The sequence below is a fragment of the Grammomys surdaster genome, unplaced genomic scaffold, assembly GCF_004785775.1.
Source record: "Grammomys surdaster isolate TR1022 unplaced genomic scaffold, NIH_TR_1.0 193, whole genome shotgun sequence".
Taxonomy (NCBI): Eukaryota; Metazoa; Chordata; class Mammalia; order Rodentia; family Muridae; genus Grammomys; species Grammomys surdaster.
The window spans coordinates 1,826,493-1,833,358 of record NW_021604638.1 but is presented as its reverse complement, the minus strand read 5'-3'; the positions used below and the strand labels follow the sequence as shown (position 1 = coordinate 1,833,358).

Genomic DNA, 6,866 nt, shown 5'->3' with positions numbered 1-6,866 from the left:
GGAGTTGCAGTGGGGAGACAGAAGGGACAAGGGAGGCTGTGGGGAGGCCGACAGAAACAAAACCCCTTCGAAAACTTGGAAGACTGGAAAGTTATAAAACATACCTTAAAAAAAAAATCAGTGGGCCTCAAATGCGTTGTCTTCGACCTGGTGTTTATCTTCAAACTACCTTTACCAGACAGCTCCTGGATGCCATCAGATGGGGGAGCCGGAGCAGAGCTAGAAGGCAGGAGGCCTGGACCTCCGTGGGACCGTGGGTCTTTCAGCTCTTTCCACTCGATAATGTTCTCAGCAGACATTTGTGGGCAGGTGGGGGGTGAAGGTAAGTGGGTGGAAAAAGAGAGCGGGAATTGGGGGACTGTGGAAGACACGAGGGTCAACAGGGCTTTTGCTTCCCTTGGAACCCCTTTCAGTCAACCGAGGTCTTTTCTTGCTATTCCACAACTAGGTGTTTTGTCTCTTTAAAGATATGGCTTATAACTCTCAACATTTAACACATCTCAAAAATGCAGTGTAATCTTGTTTGCTGGTTGTAAAGAAACATGCTTGTTGGGGGTAAAAGGACAGCACACAGTTTGAGGAACAGGCTTTTAAAGAATTAAGCGTCTTGATTCAGACACACTCCCCAATACCCGGGTGTGGTTCCCCCTCCTATCTGTAGCCGGGGAAGTTTTCGATGTCCACACGGGTGCTTTTTCTTCTAGCCTATAACTCTCCCCTCGCACTTTCTCATAGCTATTTGTCTCTTATTTGCATACAGTATATATGTAAAGATTTTTTTTAAAAAAAAAATCAATAGTGCAGCAAATAGAACTCATCAAATTTAAAAGAAACTCTCGTGCTGTTCATAAGTTAGAGTCTTGGGCCACTGTCTTCTCACGTTTGAGATTTGTCCGCGCGCACGCACACATGCGCATGCGCAGGTGCATCTTCGTGCTGAAACTTCATCTGGGAAGATAAGTATTTGGAGGTCCCAGTGAAAACAATGCTATAATAACTTCCTTTCTTTTTTTTTTCTTTTCTTTTTTTCTTGCTCCAGTCAATGAAAGGGGACTTTATTTGGTCTCAAGGTCCCAGGGTCCCAGGGTCCCGGGCCAGGTACAGCCCCATCTTTATTTGACCTTCTTGGGGTGCAGGTTGTTGGTGTGGCCACACTTCTTGTCACAGTGGACCGCATGAAGGTTCAGGCGTGCGTAGCACTTGCGGCAGATCACCTCGTCACAGTTGTACTTCTGGGCACGCTGATGAAGGACGGCTCGATGATGCCACCGCGCAGGCGCAGCACCAGGTGCCAGGCGGACTCTCTCTGGATGCTGTAGTCCGACAGGAAGCGGCATCCTCCAGCTGTTTGTTGGTGACTGTCAGCCTCTACTGGTCAGGTGAGATGCCTTCCTTCTTGGATTCTGGCCCTGACATTTTCGATGGAATTACTGGGTTCTACCTCAAGAATGACGGTCTTGTCCTGCAAGGGTCTTCGCAAAGTTCTGCATGTTGGCATCCGACCAGCCAGCCTCCTCGAGGAAGAGAAAGAGATACAACTAAAAAAAAAATCACTTAAATGACTTTTTCTGCTTGAACAATAACCACCTGTCCAGTGTTTTTGTGGGTAATTCTGCACCTGGTGTTGGAAATTTTCAAAAAACAATTAAAAACCCCACAGCCCCCTCCCCCCCCACCTCATTGTAGCCAGGGTTGGAAAGCCTGGAACTTAGTCCAGGCTGAACTATTTTTTTTCTTTGCATTCTTTCTATTTTTTAAAATATATATACTCAAGGTTTAAGTATTTTTGTTTGTTTGTTTGTTTTGAGTCAGGGTCTCCTACTGGAGGGAAGGGCCTGCGGTGGCCTCACCCTTTTTCTCTGTAGCTCACTCAGGGGTTTCTGTTTGTCTACTTGTTGTTTTGAGACAGAGTCTCATGTATCCCAGGATGGCCTAAAGTACTAAATCCTACTTCACTCTCCCTGGTCCTGGGATTGCTATGTAGTTCAGGCTAGCTTGGAATTCTCTTTCTTCCTGCATCAGTTCCCTGGTGCTAGGATTACAGGCATTTGCCACCTGGGCTAGCTTGCCGTCCATTTTTCTAAATGGCTCCAGGGGACAGCAAAATGACCCAGCAGGAAAAGGTACTTGCCACCAAGCCTGCCTGTGGAAGTTTGATCCCCGGAACCTACATAGTGGAAACAGAAAAGTTCTTTTTTTAGTTCTTGCTTTTATTCTCCCTTTAAAAATAGTTGTATTTATTTTATTTTGTGTGCGCCTTTTGTCTGCTTGTATGTATGTGCACCTGCGTGTGCCCAGTCCCTGAGGAGGTCACAGAAGCCTTCAGTGAAATGAGGGACATGGAGGGGAAACTGAGGTAGACTTGGAGGAGCAGAGTGGGAGTTTTATAAAAAGAGACAGGTAGACTGGGAAGGAGGAGCTGGAGAGAGGGAGATGTGGGAAGCCCTCGCTGCTCTGATTTTGCTTGTGGTCCTGGAGACGATACCTGGAAGGAGACACTTCTTAAAGCTGTCTCCTTCCTTCCTGCGGGCGGGCCTAAGAATGCAAGTCGTTTAGCTCAGTGAGGTGTGACCTTGGTTTACACTCACACCCATGGATAGCCCTGACTATCCTGGAACTGCTGAGTAGACCAGGCTAGCCTCAAACACACAGAAATCTGCCCCCCTCTGCCTCCTGAGTGCTGGGATTGAAGGTGTGTGCCATCACAGCCCGGCTCACAGTCCACTCTTACCTTAGACACCCACAGCATCTTTGTCTTAAACACTGACTGATGTTTACTCATTTCTTGTTGCGAAAAATATTATATACAAATATTCAGATGTCCAAACATTATATTTAATTTAACACGCTCATTTTAATATACATTGTAATTAAGATATGAAAAAAATATACACATGATACACAAACACAGCTGCACAGGGTATGCGAATGTATATCTGCATGTGAAAATTCAAGTGTGTGTTTGCATATGATATGCAAACATACATATCTGCATGTGTAGCCCTGGGTATGCGTGCATGCAAGGCCTCCATCTGTGCCATGTAGGATGGGTGGAAAGTTCTAGGTGGGCAGGGATCTCTCTCTCTTTTACTGGACGGCTGTTGGTGGAGAAGCTTCACACTAGAGTCAGATCTCTAGCCCTTTGTGATTCTTCCTTGCCACCTTGCTAACATGTATGAAGAGTACATATGACTTACATATAATCCGCATAGCCTACAAGTTTCCAGGCTGTCACGGTGGGTATGCTTTTATTACCATAGAGCAGTGAAACCTTCCAGTGCTTCTGACTGTGTCCAACAGCTCACTGTCTGTTCGGGCTCTAGGAGGTTGTAGTGACCCTGTGGTGTGCTTAAAGGACCTTTATCATTGGAAAGGGGGTACCCAAGAGGTTTTTATGCGGTGAGCTCTGTCGTGCAGCACCTCTGGCTTGGACATGGGTGTGCCATTTCCTAAGATGGACTTGGAATATGTACACGTTTTACCTTGAGAAGGCAGCTGTCAGGGCTGGGGTTCGTTTGTGCTGCCCAGGCTGTGTGTGCAGCCTCTATCACCTGCTGGTGTCTACAGGAAGCATTGCCACACTGGCTGCTGCTTTGTCACACACGGAGACTGGGGCTCAAACGGCCTGATCTTCTGCATGGTTAGTCGATTCTATTTCTATTTCTTGTTGCCCTGAAGCTGGATGAGCAGCGGATGTGTGGATTATTAATTAATCCACACTTACATGGAAAGTTTGGTCCTTCTAAGTGTTGAAGATAATTTGTACCAAAGGAAGCAAATAGCTTTTTTCCAAAATATTCCTGAGGTCACTCTGACTTCAGCCCTAGGTGGCCCAGGACTGACTGTGTTGGCACGTGTCAGCAGCCTGTTGGGCAAGCACTGTTGTTATACCCAATGTTATACTTTGAACTTTGACCTGAACATGGAGAGAATGTTCTGACTTCATGAACAACTCAGCATTGCCTTGGACTTGGATGTTCATGGGGACTTTGCGGACAAACGAGGCAAAAGAGTCTCAAAACCAGAAAGTTCATGAGTCAAAGAGGCGGTGCATTAGAGGGACTGTTATATAAAAGTGTCCTTGGTTTCCAGAACCCTCCAGAACTTTATTGGGAAAACCTCCATGTTATCCTGTTTGACAGCTGGAGAGCTAGCTAGTCAATGAAGGAAGCCTTCGTTACATTCAGTCTATAGACTCTGATGACAAGCAGCCTACAAAGGGGTTTTCCAGCCTACATCTGGCAGACAGTTCCAGTATTGGGGTGCTGAAGGAGCCCCCATTTTCCTTTGCATTGATTGGTGCAAATGGGTTCGCTGTAAGGGTTTTGAGATGAGAGTCTCCTGAATTGGCCTGCTGGCTTCAGGAGGGTCTTGAGGGGGTGGGGCAGGGGTGGTATGGTCAGAAGATGTGGTCAGGGAAATGGAGAGAGAGAGATTCAACAGAATGTGCTCCAGGCTTTGGAAGTGGAGAGATGGACTGGAAGAAAGGAAAGAGGAAGTCTCCAGAAACGTTTTACAAAAGGCGAAGGAAAGGACTGTCTCCAGAGCCTGGAGCGAGGACCCTGCTCACCAACTCTATAACACTGAGGTCCAGAAGACATGTGTATGTCCCCAGAGCCACCCAGTCTGAACAGGAAGACACAAGTGCAACTTGCATCTGAACGTCCGATGCCTCCCCCCACCCCATTCTCTCCTTGGGGCTATCTCAGTCTCCAATCTGCTTCCTGCTTTCCTTGCCAGCCCTCCAGGACCAGGCGGGGCCCATGATTTGCTCCTTGGATTGGCCTCCCCAGCCTCTTCCTTGGGGATCTCAGTGTCTTGGTGCTTTCAGTGAACCATGTGGATGGCTTCTGTTGGGGGCTTCTCACCTCCTGTCCAAAGCAGAATCCTTCATTCCCCACACCACTCCAAATTCTGCCTTCCTCAGGCTTTCATTGTATTCAATGAAGATCTTTATAGGTGTTTCTAGATGCTTCTGGAAAACATTGTAAAGACTTTTCCCTTTTATAACAGTGTACGTTCCTTCAGCAACTGGACTTACCTCACAAATCTATCCAGAGTCTGGGCCCCTAACCCTGTCTCTGTAGCCCCCCACCCAGATCCGGCCAGTACCATGCTATACCTCCACATTCTGTCATGCCCCGGGCAGCATCCCCTAGCAGCCTTCAGGACTCATGAGAGCTGATGCCCACCCTCTCTTCTCTAGTTAGACTCCATGATTGACATGGTCGGCCCTATTCATCCACATGGCCCCACGTTTCTCCCGAAGCCCTCAGGCCTGCTGTTCCCTGGAGGACTCTGCTTCTGATTTTCCTTCTACTGTGGAAGAGTCTGGTCCTCAGAGTATCAACACTGGCTCTTTTACCTTCTGCAAATCTTTGACCACCTGTCTCTTCTTCAGGGCCTTCTCAAAGTCCTCTGAAGTAAGGTTGAAACCCCCATTCCATGGTGGGAGGTCTTAGTGCTTCAGAGACCGAAAGTGACATTTCGCAAGAAGGTGGAATTTTCCAACTCTGCTGGCAGTGACATCCAGGTGACATGTGTGTCATTCTTGTGCTAGGTCACTGTCTGAGCACAGGGACAGTCCTCAGATGTTTACTGACAGAGCAAGCCCAGGGATAGAGTCGCACGTTAAATTTTTGTTTGTTTGTTTGTTGGTTTCGTTTTGTTTTCTTGAGACAGGAGTTTGCTCTGTAGTCCAGGCTGGCCTTGAACATCTATCTTTCTGCCACAGCCTCCCTCATGCTGGGATCACAGGTTATACTCAGCTCAGTGAGGCAACCATCTGCAATCATTCAGCTTGGTTCTGAGTAGCTTCCCCCACCCCCTCAGTCCGAGGGATCAAGCCCAGGACTTTTAACGTGGCTGAGTAAGTGCTCTACCCGAGAGCTACTCCACCGGCTTTCCTGGTTCCAAGGCTTCGCATTTATGAGAACTGTGTGGTAGTCCTGGCTTATCTGTACTTGTAGTCCTGTGTATTGTATTAGCCGAGTGTAATATGCATCTTAAAATGTTAACTGCCAGACTTGTAAAAGTTCTAAGAGTGCATACTGTAATCAAACAGTGTGAAATCCAATTCCCAGGGAAAGCTGCCAGAAAATTCCTGGCCAACTTCTCTTGCTGAAAGCACACTTTGCTTAAAACAAAACAAAAGAAAAAAAAACCCCAGATACCAAGAAACAAAACCTTTTTAACTGTTCCTGGGTGTTTTGCCTGCATGTATGTCTGTGAACCATGTGTGTACCTGTTCATGGGATCCCATGGAAGAGGAGCTACAGACAGTCATGAGTGCTGGGAATCAAACCCAGGTCTTATGAAAGAATAGCCAGTGTTCTTAACCATTGGGCCATCTCCACAGTCCCTGGAAAAAACCCTTGGCTTTTTATGGACATGAGTTCCAAAGCGGAGGAAAATCCCAAGGCCAAGGCTGGAAAGGTGGGGAAGAGAATTCACCTCTTGTGTAGGGCACATTTAGGGGTAAAGGGTTGAGGGACAATGTGGCTTGTTCTTATGAGAACTTGCCAGGAAGTTGGGAAGAAAAGAAAGAGCAAGCAGACAGCAGAGGGGAAACCGGAAGAGCAGGAGGGAGGTGAAGAGGCCATGGAGCCTGGCTCTGCTGCTGATCTCGGCCACACCTCTCAAGTAGAGAGGCAGCTTGCTTCAGCTTGCCTCAATACTTTCCTTGGCAAGTTATTGACCTGGATTAGAAAAGTACCCCAAGGAGCTCCTGGTGGGTGGAAGGGGACCCCTATTGGCTTCGGATAGCTGAGCCACTGTGCATCAGAGAGGAGATGGGCTTGGGGATGGGGCTCGGTTAGGAAAGTAACTTTACTTAGCTTGCTTAGCTTCCACAGCCCCTGGCTCCC

General features: G+C 47.6%; 1 pseudogene; it reads right to left on the bottom strand.

Moving 5' to 3' along the window:
* Nucleotides 1-1,112: 1,112 nt before the first annotated feature.
* LOC114623072 lies at nucleotides 1,113-2,749 on the bottom strand (annotated as a pseudogene).
* Nucleotides 2,750-6,866: the final 4,117 nt, after the last annotated feature.